Here is a 13157-nt window from a genome sequence, read left to right on the forward strand (position 1 = left end):
TTGAAAACTGAGGACAAATGATTCTATTCCCACTGTCGACTTATCTCTTGTGTTGTCTTTGGGGCTCACAGTAACTATCTTGCGTGAGAGATATTTTAAAATTACATGGTACAAGTGTTGAAATGGTTGTTCTTTGACCATGGTCTCTCTGCCCAGGAAAGAGAAAGTTCATCAGATGGACTGTCCACTGTCTTGTCACTTTAACATCACTCAGTGCAACCTTCAATGTGAGTAGCCAACACTTATTGAGAAGCTTCCATGAGCCAGCACCGAGATGGGGACTAGACTACCCAAATAACTGCAAACGGGGGACTCGCAGTCAAGTGAGAAGGTAAATATGAACGCACACTGCCAAGCGAGGCCTGCAGACACTGCTGTGGGACACAGAAAGAAGAGTAACATATTCCTCAGGGAGAATTAAGGAAGGTTCCATACAGGGGCAGATATTCACAGCAGGACACCTTCAATGTGAAATGCTATTCACACAACAGTGTTCTAGTCCTTGTGATAGTGAAACATGTATCCTTCAATTCCAACTTGTATAGACAAAGGGATCATGAAATAATCCAGGAACTGGAAATAGTGAGTTTTTTTTTGTAAGCAATTGAATTATTTTGGTTAATCAGGAGCAGAGACGTGGATTACTAGAGTGGTGAATTTCTCTAGAGGAATTGGGCAGCAAATGAAAGCTTAATTTCAGCTTGGTTAAAGACAAAGTAATTGCAATAATTGAATTGGTATGCTAATCTAATTAAAGTTTTAAAGCAAAACAAATTGTTAGGTAAAAGAGTGGCTATTACGTAATCTTAATGAGCTTTCAATTTAAACATTTCCCCAATTAAAAATAGGATTAATTTTAGGGCTCCTACACATATTGCATTGAGCTTAGGAAAAATAATGAGGACCTAGAAATGATTAATATACCTCTCTTATTCCAGATAGACTATAGAATTTTTCTAACACTTTAGAAAAACAGATAATGGAGTTGATTCTTTATTAAATTTCAGAACTGGAAAACACTTTTAGTTTCTAAAGCAGTCGAAGTACAGAGGAAAACTATACAAATTTAAGAGCATTAATTTTGTAATTAAATAAATATGCAAGAATGCCAGCATATGTGGAAATAGTAAGGAAAATATTGGGTGGTTTTACTTATAGGAGGCATGTAGGGGAACCAAATAAGACATCAGGGGGGAAAATAATAACAATGCAAATCACAACAAAAACAACCAGACAATTATAAACCAGAGACATCCTGCAGAGGAGGAGGAGGGAGAAAGATCGGGAGGAGGAAGGGAGGTGCACAAGGGACTGTGGTGATGGTGCCTGAGTGAATTGGGGGAGGAAATTCTGTGGGGGCTTCACCTGAGGGGGAAAAAAAGAGCAAACATCATTTCAAAATGAACATATGTACAAATATATCAAAAATATTAGCTGTAATTATGTATATTATATAATTTAATAATTATAAAAACTGACAAGAAATTCTCTAACAGTAATAGATATATACTAGTCAACTCTTACAAAAATTTTATAACAAAGTCCCTTACAACTCAGTGGCTTATAGCAATAGCACTTACTCTTACAGCATGAGGTGAACTCTGATTTGATTGACTTAGGTCGGGCAGGGCTTAGTGACTGTTTTAAACTGCAAATTTGCTGGGCTTGCCAGGGATGCAGTTTGGTGACAGTTCTACTCCAAGTGTCTCTTATCGTTCTGAGATCAATGATTACTCAGGGCTGGTTCTTATGGGGATGGCTAACAGGCCATCTGAGAAAGCACAGTTAGGACTTTTGTTTATAGCATGTCTGCTAACATTCTGTATTGGTTGAAATATGTCATATGCCTAAGACCCACATCACAGGAGCAGTAAATGGTATTCTATCCACAATGTGAGGGGTACAGGAATCAGTCCAACAGATCAAAATGGGAAAAAGAAATAAACTAGTAACCAACAAAGTAATTCCTCCCTCCCCCAATTAGCAGGCATATGGAAAGTTGATTAATCCCTTTAGGAATGTAAAAACTAGAAATTATGTTGTGATATCACTCATTACTTATTCAAAAAATGTGTTAAAGAAATTAAGTCACTTGGTAGTAAAGATTCTACACAGCAAGAATAATATGTGATCCAGATGGTTTTGTAAGTTATTTTAACTAAATTTTCTAGAACCAGATCATTCCATCTAATATAAATCCTTCCAGAGAAGTGAAAGAATGAAAATATTCTTAATGCATTTTATGACATCAAAACAAGGTAAGACAATAGAATAAGAGAAAATTACAGTCCAATCTCACCCAGAAGCACATTTGAAACAACAATAAATGTTATCCTAAATAACATTTTATTAAGTAGAATCTAACAGTGCATAGAAAAGATAGCAAACCACAACAAATGTACCCCACTGGCATGAATTTTTAAGAGAGATATTTTTAGCTAGATTGGTCTAACTTGAATCAATAGATCATCTAGTGACACAGGGTCCTTCAGTTTTGCTAGGTCATTGATGAGAGCAATCTATGGACATTGGACCATTCCCAAATCTGCTCACCTAATGTGAGGAAAACCTTCAAAGAAAGCAATGTTGCATTAAGAAACCCCCTTAGGCCTTCTAACAAGCTATCCAGACACTGCTCCATTATTCCTGAGAGCAACAGAATCTTTCTTTGAGTGACTTTGTATCCAGGACAAAGAGATGGGTTTTCACCCATCCTGCAACAACCTGCCATACCAGATGTGTAAGAACCATATTGACAAACATTTAAGAATATCCAAGTAAATAGAATGATTTTTATATTTTTGGAAAGGAATACTCAGAATCATGAAGTTGTTTATTTTCTCCAAAATTGAAATAAAAACTGAGTAAAATTTTCATACATATTGACAGGTTGGTTCTAAATTCTTCATGGATGAGAAAAGGGTCAAAAACAATCTAGCAGTATAACGTAGATAGACTTGTTTTAGTGCATACAAAAACTTACTATAAAGATGTAGCATTTATGCATGGAATTTGGTGTAGAGACAAAAAAGCTCAGTAGAACAAAATAAGAAGTTTAGAAAGAGGCTTTTGATAAGTAACAGAAATAATATCAAAGATAACTGGGGAAGAAGGGACTATTTAAAGATTGTTCTAGAATATATGAGTATCCATATAGATAAGATTGAAATTGGATTCCCACTTGACATAAAACACAAAACTCAATTCCAGTTGACTAAGTACTTAAAATGAAAAAGGCAAAAACTTTAGTATGTAAAGAATGAAATAATGGAGAATATCTTCTCAGAATTTCTTAAGCAAGACACTGAGACTCATGAAAGGAAAACTCAATAAATTTGATTACTTTAAGACTTTTTCAAGAGAGATTAAGAGCTTGCTAGACAAGCAAAGGCTGGAGGAATTTATTACCACTAATTTGGCATTGCAAGAAATACTATCGAGACTATCTAAATTGAAAAGATAATAAATAAAAGCAACCTAGCTTGGGGGAAATCCTGGAAGAGGAAAGAAAATCTGTTGCTGCAATGGCATTAGTTAATCTTTTCTGATTGCTGAGTGTTATTCCAGTGTATGAACACACACACACACACACACACACACATCTTCTTAATCCACTCATCTGTTCTGGGGCACTTAGGTTGTTTCCATAATTTGGTCATTGTATATAGTGCTACAATAAACATGGATGTGCAGGTTTCCTTTCGAATTAGTGTTTTGAAATTTTTGGATAGATGCCTACGAATGGAGATACCAGGTCAAAAGGTAGATTCATGTGCAGTGTATTGAGACACCGCTGTACTTCTTTCCATAGAGGCTGGACCAGTTTAAATTTGCAAACATTTTAAAAGAATATTAAATGAAAGGTGAAATTGCTTTTTTTGTACTTGATGATAGCTGTTATCAATCTGCAGAGCCTTTTGATGGGGTCTCTATCTCCCTCTCTATATAGATCACACACACACATACTGTATCTATGCTATAACATATAGGTATATGCAAACATACTTATAACAGACACAGGTATAATTTACCATCTCTCTATATAGTCACAAACATATTAATATTCTCTAAACTAGCCATTTAGTTTTGAGGAGTCAAGGGTATAAAAATCTCTAAAATTTAAAAAAAAAATTGAAAAAGAACACAAAGATACATTTAGCAAGCATTTTTTGACTTTGGAACTTGTCACCTTTCTCCTTCTGCCTCGAGGCTTTTCCCCTGAGACCTGCAACCTGAGGTCCTGTCTTGTTGTCCCTTTTATTTCTTTCACAGTCCCTTCACAAGGCATAATTATCAGGAATCCAGATTCCCTATGAGCAGGAACCATGCCAGCACGGTCTTCCCACTGTGGTAAAACAAAAGTGGGTGCCTATGAATACCTGTGGAGAAGGGAAAGCCCACTCAAAGAGGAAAGACCTTTTTGGACCCTTTGAAAAGAAAGAATGTAAGTAATATATGATTTTTTTTATAATTATGAACATTTTATAATCATGTTTGAATTTTTGGTCACTCTTTACTCCTCCCCAGAGAAATGCCTTTCTGAGATCCAAGGCAGATTGCTAGGGGATTCTCATTCTCCGAAGAGAGCCTCTTGTTAAGTCTTTTGAGGTTAGGTTTTTAGCCTATATAGCATTACATAACAATTAAGGAATCTGGGATGTTAGAAAAACTGGTTTGAACATGTCAGATTTTCTGGGAAGGGTTCTTTATATGTTGTAGATAAATGGTGTTAAAATCTACACCCATATTGTTCAATAGGCTTTGCTAATAATAACTGAAATTTATTCCACCATAACTATGTGAAACAAGCCCAGGAAAGCTTTCTTTGTCTTTTAATATAAAGTATTTTAGTCAGTCATAAATTAATGTTACAGTGAGAATATCTTCTCAACAGACTCATCATGCTTTAGAAATTCAAATGCAGCTTCAGGAGGGCTGCAGCCATTTTCATTCTGATGTTTCAGTCATGTCAAATATAATTGCCTATGGGAATTTACCTTAGGTCTGGAAAGAAAGCAGAACTTTTATAGCAATTGAGCTGTCTCAAATTAAAAGAAAAACTGAACAAAACACAAACACAAAAAGAGGATGTGCCCAGTGGAGGTGAAACCCTCTCAGCTCAGCTGTACTAGGGTCTTTAGCACATTAAATACAGCATTGAAGACTGTTAACACATTCAGAGGGGAAAAAAAGTCTTTAAGCTGACATTAGAGCCTAGTGTGAACCCCAGGCAGGTTTCAAGATTGTCAACCAACTATGTAACATACATTTAAGGGAGGTTGTATTGATAGCTTTTAATAATTGTAGCCAATGCTCAAGAAGCCATACCTAGAGAGAGGGAAAGACTGATGTGGAAGACCAACTCCAGGATTGCCGTCAGGAGACAGAGAAGGCTGGCTTTGCGTCTCTAGTCTTTACTCTGCCTTTTCACTGGATAAAAGGTTTTTTTTTCCTCTGGGGAGCCAGTTTGGTGGTCACAGAGGCAGCAGAGGGGTGAGGAACAGCTGGGAGCTCCAGGCCTCTTATGTGTGGACAGGAATTTGAGGAACGATGTGCTTAGTCTTTGTATGGTCCACTCGCCTAGGAGCTGGGCTGTGCTTTGAAGGTCTGGGGAGCTCTGGGGCTCAGTCACTGGGTTGGGAGATGTTTACACACCATGCAAGCCTTTCAGACCAAAAGCCTAGGAAGTAAGAAGTCACCAAGTCTGAAGGAGGCAGGGAGAACCTCACTGCCTGTTGATGCAGTGGGTGTTGTTGTTGTTAAATATCTCCTTGCTTCTTATTTAACTTTGATCACTGGTTACATTTTTAAAAAGTTGTCATAAAATATACATATAAAATTTACCACCTTAGCCATTTTAAAGTGTAAGTTCTGTGACTTAGGATGTTAACTTTGTTGTGCAACTGTCACTTTCGTCTCCAGAATTCTGTTCTTTTGGCAAAACTAAAATTCTGTTTCCAGGAAACAACTTCCCATTCCATACTGGCTATCATGAAAAGCCGAATTGGTTGCTGCATGATCGGATAAAAGAGGAGTCTTCTTGGAATGCAGAGGATTCACTGGGCATCTTTTTGTGCTTTCATGCCCAGCAAAAGCAATGAATCAGCAGCTGTAGCAATCATAGCTCAAGCAAGGCAAGGCAACTAAGAATTCAGACCCTTCTGGAATGGGAAGTAGAAGAGGAAGACATTGATTGTCAGTGACCTAGGAAAGAGGTACAACAACAGATGTGACTGTCACCTGTTTTACCAACCCAGATGCATTTGTCTTTGTAGAAGTTGCGGCTAACCACCACTATTAAGGGAACCTCATGGATTGTACTTAATGGAAAGCATAAGAAGTATGAGTGGTGCTGAAGCATGGTTTCCTGAGATAAGCAGCCTGGACATCTTAGTAGCAACCTTTTGTGCAGTTCCTGGTGTGCAACTTAGTCCCTGACATGAATCTTGCTTCATGTTATTGCCATGAGGCAGAATAGACCTGGGCAGGGGCCCTATGACTACTGATCCATTACTCACTATTGGAATGCAGCTATGCAATTCACCTCTTGGTACTGAGCCACAACTCACCACTTGGTATGTAGCTGCCAATGCAAAACCACCAGGAACCTTGTAGAAACTGAATGTGTATAACTGAAAGCCCTGACTTCCTACACACAGGGCTCAGCCTTTGGGTATGAATTTGCAATCAAACCTGCTTCTCATTAGCTTTGGTGTCCCTTCTACAATATAACAGTGCAAGGAGATAAATCTGTGATGCATTTTATAAAATTGTGGCCTTTTAGAACAGTGGCTAATTCTATAATCACTGTTAATATTGGCTACCCTTTTTGTCTTGGTTTTCTCATGGATGTCCTCTGGGATCACTTCTCAAATGAACTACCTGTATACAAAACTGTGTCATGTCCTGCTCAGAGGATCCATACTATAGTAACATAAATTTAATGCATATCTAAACTCATTAAAGAGTAAGAGAAATTGACCAGGAACTAAAAGGAAAAGATAGCCAAAGCTAGAGTGGAAAGTGAGTACTCAAGTAGTTTGCATATAAATTAGAGTTTTAACTGCTTTGGGGTGGGAGATGAGGCTTGGTTTATACAGGGGGAGATGCTAAAACTAAGACTTCTGTATAAAACCTTTAAGGCTGCATCATCACTGAAAAGTTGGGGCTGTAAAAAGATCCATCCATTGGTAAAAGGAGCCAGAAGGAAACCAAGTATGATATTGAAATAAAAATTACCACATATTTTGAGGAAACAACCCACAATAAGCAAGTGTAAACAGAAAACACAAATAACATTAATAGACCCTTGAGATCTTTAGGTACTGAACTAATCAAATATAAACATTTCAAAACAGGTTTACTGAAATTGAACAGATAACTGAAAATATGACATAAAAATAAGAGACTATGACAAAACATGCAAGTTGAAAAAAAACAGACTAAAATTCAAAGAAACAAATAAGAAACATTAAAAAGTTAAAAAGAACTGAAGAGAATGTCAAGTCAAATTTAATGAGTGGGATAAAGTGATAAAACATTACTGATGAGGAAGTAGGGAAAAGGAAAAGAGATGAGAAAACACTGGACAGAAGATGGTCATTGGGGTGGGAAGAGAGAGAAATAAAAAAAAAAAGCAGGAAGGAAGAAAAACAAAGACACACACAGGAAAGAATAGCAAAGTATGGCATATTTCATTGGAATTTCAGAAAGCTAGAATGTGGCAAGTAGTAGAAGATAGCTTGGAGAATTTCCCAAAATTGGTAAAAGGCAGAATTCTTAGATGCAGGAAGTACAATAAATTACAAATGACAGGTATAGAATAAAATTCACACTTAGATATAAAGAAGCAAATTGCAAGACAATGAAAGATCTTAAAAGCACACAGAAAGGAGATAGATCACTTCCAAAGGAGAAGCAATTGGTTTAGATTTGACCCTTAAGTAGCAGCCATGGAATACAATGGAAGTACATTTTCAAAGGGTTGAGGAGAAAGTAGAATTGTAAACATGAATGATCATTGTGAAAATCAAAATAAAACCATTTTTAGGAAACCAGATTAAAAAGTTCATCACCAGAAAGCATTCACAAAAGAATGTTGAATGCTGTACTCCAGAAAGAAGGAAACTGATTCCGGAAGATCTGAGATACAAGAATGATGAGCAAACATTGACTAAAAAGTAATAATCCCATTTAATTTGCAAAGTAAAAAAAAAAAAAAGCTAGTGAAATATTGCATGATATATAAAATGGTAGGGCATAATTAGAGTTTAAGAGCTCAAAACTAGTTTATTGTTTGGGAAAGGCATTAGAGATATAGATTTAGAATTTCCAGTTACCTATATTTGTCAGTAGTTTTAGGATCACTCCTGGAAGAAAAATTCTTGTTTAACAGAAAATATTAAGTCAAAAAAGAAAAGAAGATATATAAAAAAACAGGATTGCACTGGACAGTGGTGATGGCACATGGGTGAATTGGTGATGGGAAGCCCATGGGGATTACAACTGAGATGGGAAAATGCACAAAATGCATATATATATATATATATATTTACAGAAAAAACCCAGGATTAATAGAAAGCACACAATTATAGGTTGGAAGTAGTTTCATTATGTAAGTAATTGATATTTGGTATAATTACATATTAATTATATAAGTAATTAAATGAAAACTACGTGCAATTGAAAAAAAGATTTCAGATTGAAGAAAATTAATCAGGTATTACAAATTTGTATGGAACACACCTGAGATGACACAGAAAGATTAAAATAGAAAAAGATATATGATTATAATTATTAAACATAAGGAAACTTCTGTAGCAATCATTTTTAAAAACAATTTATTCCTTTAATTGTGGTAGCATTAGGATTCTCTTCTTTAGCTATCACCACTATAGGGGCCTTCTCCACCAATGTAGTCCTTTGGCTGTTGCAATATTTGTATATAAAAAAAATATATATATATATATTTTAATCCCCGTGGGTTCCCCATCACCAAATCACCCAAAGTAAAATATATTTTAGGGTAAAAATTATTAGGGAGAAAGAGGTCATTATAATGTGATAAAATATATTATTTATTAGAAATAAATAACATTTAAAAAATAACCCTTTTAATATAGATTTAATATATATAAAGTAGGGTTGCAAAGAGAAATGGACTAACTGAGCATCATAAAGAGGGATTTTAATGTTCCCCTTTCAAAAATGCAGACAAATAATTAGCAAGGTCATATAATATATCTATATTTGGGCCCAAAATTAGAAAACTTGATCTAATGAACACACATAGATCTGTGCATCTAAAAATTAGAAGACGTACACTGTTCTTGAGAGCATGGCATCTTCATGAGCTCGCCATATGGCAAGTCTCTATCAATTTCAAAGAGCCCCAAAGAACTTAGAAATGAATAACAAAAAGACATTTAAAAAAGTCCCATACATTTAGTACTTAAAAAGATCCTTCTAAATAATTTATTGTTCAAAAAAGTAATCATAATGGAAATTAAGTATTTACAATTATAATTTAATATAAAATCAACAATAATTTAATAATGTATAATATAATATGTACTTATACTTATCAATTATAATATATCCTTTAAATTAAATATACTTATAAATTACAAGAACTATAATAATTATAGCATTATAATATCCATTATACATAATCTATTATATTATTAATATTAATTTATATTAAATTATAACTTAATGATATTGAAAGCAACACATATAAGAATATGAAAGATGATGAAATACTACTCAACTATAGAAAAAAGGTGAACTCATGCTATTTGCAGCAACATAGATAGAACTGAAGGGGATTATACTAAGGGAACTAAGTCAGAAGGAGAAAGATAAATACCATATGATTTCTTTCACTTGTGGAATATAGAGAAACAAAACAAAGAAACGGCCAAAATTTAGCCCACCTTCATGTGATGACTCAGAAGATTAGTTGTCTGGGAAGCTGGCTATCACTAGATAACTAGTTTGCCTGTGCCTTGATGTTGGACTTCCTGACCTCCAGGTTAGTGAGAAAGAAATGTCTACTGTTCCGAAGCTCCTCAGTGCATGTTATTTCCGCCATGGCAGCCAGAATGGCCTAAGGTACCCGACTCCTGCCAAAGCATCATTCATGACTTGCAGACACTGCTTTACTTTTCTTCCTCCTTCGTTGTTCACTGGCATTTCACCAATTTGTACAAGCAATTTGTGCAGCAATTTTATGAGATGAATCCCTTTAGCCTACCTAATGCTCCTCAGATTGGTAATACAATTCTGAAGACCTGCTCGAGCAGACATTGTAGCTGCACCACAGCTCTTGGTGACCTCTGCTAGCTCTTATGGCAAATTGGGATTCAAGTTGACAGTGTCCCAGCTCAAAGATGCTGCCATGACTCGCCCTGCTTCCCTCCCTGGGGCTTTCCAAGCTCTAGGTTCTTGGAGGTGCGGGAGTTATGATGTTCAAAGCAACCCCTTCCACAGACTATGTGTTAGCAGGTAAATAGGTAGTCTCATATTTTGGACGTGACAGTGCTGGGAGGACTTCTGTAAGCTTCTTAGAAGCTTTGTATTAAGCTCAGTGTTGCTATGGTAGTGACCTTGACCCTACATCTTTATATTGACTTATTCCCCATGTCAATATTTTAGTCTCATCATTCCTACTTCTTGGTATCACCTACCAAAATAATCTCTCTGCATCCAAATCCTTCTATCTGGTTCTGCTTTGGAAGGGAAACTACACGAAGATTACTACCAATGATGTTTTTCTCTCAAAAGAACATTCTACTTTTCTTCTATAATTTCTAAATAAATCATAACCAAATGTTAAAATGGGACTTGTCTTGAAATAATAGTAGGTGACTGTATGAGTTTGGGACCTTGAGAAGAAGCTGCCGAGAGGAAATGTACAGAGGATATAGGGGAGAAATTGCCTGTGAGCTAGTGCAGGGGAAGGAGGTTGGTGTGCAGATGAGAGAGGCCTTCAGGCTGACTTGCAGGGCTGACACCTGTGAAAGGAGAGAGGGAGGAGAAGACTAGGTAGGAAGAATTTCAGGCTGCAGAGAAGTTCTGAGGAAGCTTTGGCTGGGTAACAGGGAGTTGTGGAACAAAGGTTGCCCATTAGAGGAGTCCTGCTAGAGGCAGAAATGACCCACCCACTCAGCCTCGGGCTGGGGATAGCTGGGGGACATGTGAACATAGACATAGAGGACCCAAAGGTGTGACATCTGGAGGCTGTCAGTTGTACTTATTATATTTGAGAGGCACACCCCCATGACCTCCAGAAGGAGTATCTTAAGTACCATGACCTCCAGAAGGAGTATCTTAAGTAGAGATATTAGAATAGCTTTATAGGATTTTCTGAATAAGGGATCTGATGCCTTCAGTACACACTTAAGGAGAAGGTGATTAAGAGAGAAAGTTGGTATGAAAATTATAGAGTATGGGGGTGGTTGTGGTGGGGGAGGTCCTAGTCCCTTTATGCACAGAAAGGCATGCTTCTGGAGAAGCACTCGGAGAACCTGGTGTATCTCTTCTGGGGTTTGGAGATTTGCATGAACCCAGAGACAGTTGCCAGAGACCTACAACTGCAAGGAGAGAGGCTGGTCAGAGTTGCTTGTGATCAGAAAATGAGAAGGGCCATTTGCTGTGGCAGCAGACAGCACTTCTAGAATCTGATGGGCAAAAAATAGCTCGTGTTTTCTGTGGTTCAGGGCACACAAGGTGGAAGGTAGCTGGGTCTGCCTCCCAGGGTATGTGACCCTTCAGGGGATGGACCTGTGGGAGGGAACCACCAGAAGAGACCTAGCTAGAAACCAGACTTGGATCCTGGTGCAGGGGGAGCCCTTGTCACCTGGAAGGAATCTGTGTTCACAGAGCCAGCCCAGAGGATGTAGAAGGAAAGAAGACCTTTCCTTTCCCCATGTAGGCTTCTGGGCTCAGGTCATGGGAGGCTGGTGAGTGCTGGCAGCAGAGTATAGAGGCTTAAATAGAATGAGGCTGAAGTTTTGAGTTAAGTTGAACTGGGCTTTTAAATTGTGGAGAATCAGTCTCTATTAACACCTGAAAGTGACAGGAAAAGCTATGAAATCTGTCCTAGATTCTTCCAGAGGAGAAGAAAGATCTGATAGAATAATTTTAAAAGATCGTGGTGTGAAAAAAGGTGCTGTTGGCACGATTTTCCTTCACTAGGTAGTCGGTTTAAAAAATAACTGGCATAAAAAAATATCCCTCAGGGCTCCTCCCTGGTGGCACTAGGAAGCTAGCCTCAGCCACTTCACGAATTCGATCCCCGGCCAGGGAGGTGACCCACAAGGAGCAGCAGACCTCTCCAGTCTGACCCGCTGCTCCCCTCAGCAGTGTACTTCGTCGATCTGCCTGTTCTGCTGCCCACTCTGACTCTGGTGAATACTCTCACCTCCTCTCCACCTCTGGCTTGTGCCCAGGTCTGTATGCATAAATAAATAAATTTTTCAAAGATCGTTTAATGTAGTAAATTGTAAATGACACCTCCCCACCCTTAAGAAAAGCCCTCAAATAGTGCAAGGACCAAACGTTGCAGCGCCAACTGTTTCGTTTTCAAATGCTAATGTTTATTGCATTTCCATTTGAACCAGAGGGTGCAGAAATTCTGGGGCTTCGGGGCCCTTTTCAAACCTTCTAAGCACTGTTTAGGGGAGCCCGGAGCATTTCAGGTAGGGCTGGATGGTCTTTGAGAAGTGATTTATAGTCTTCTATTTATTCGTAAGAGCCATGGAGGTTGTCTAGGATCCATCCAAAGCGTTAAGCATATTCGGTGATTCTCAAGCACGGAAACAAACCTGATTCGAGAAGGAAACGGCTGCGTTTCCCGCAAAGGTTTTCAGAGGTCGACTTTGGAATCAGGAATCCTACCTCCCCCCAAGTTCTTCCCAGGCCGAACCCAAAATTCTCCTTTGCATAATTCGAAGCTACTCCCTCTTCCGTCCTAGGCGAAAACCAGCAGGTCCCACTCCTCGAATCTCCCTGTCCTTGCCCCCCGCTCCTTCCTTTCCCGGGGTCTCCCGGGCGCGCGCAGAGCGCCGGGGCACAGCGGGGTTATCACCCACCGAGGCTCGGGGTCCCGCCTGAGCCTGGAGCCCCGGCACACTCAGTGCCGCCTCGCCGCCGGC

General features: G+C 38.2%; 1 long non-coding RNA gene across 1 annotated transcript; it reads left to right on the forward strand.

Annotated features, from left to right (window-relative positions):
- Nucleotides 1-241: 241 nt before the first annotated feature.
- On the forward strand, nucleotides 242-6289 carry LOC105853477. Its single transcript, XR_001145321.1, has 3 exons — nucleotides 242-331; nucleotides 4273-4444; nucleotides 5962-6289. It is a non-coding gene; the product is annotated as an uncharacterized LOC105853477 (long non-coding RNA).
- The last annotated feature ends 6868 nt before the right edge of the window (nucleotides 6290-13157 follow it).

This window comes from Condylura cristata, unplaced genomic scaffold (genome assembly GCF_000260355.1).
Source record: "Condylura cristata isolate star-nosed mole 26May11 unplaced genomic scaffold, ConCri1.0 scaffold00010, whole genome shotgun sequence".
In the NCBI taxonomy this organism is placed as follows: Eukaryota; Metazoa; Chordata; class Mammalia; order Eulipotyphla; family Talpidae; genus Condylura; species Condylura cristata.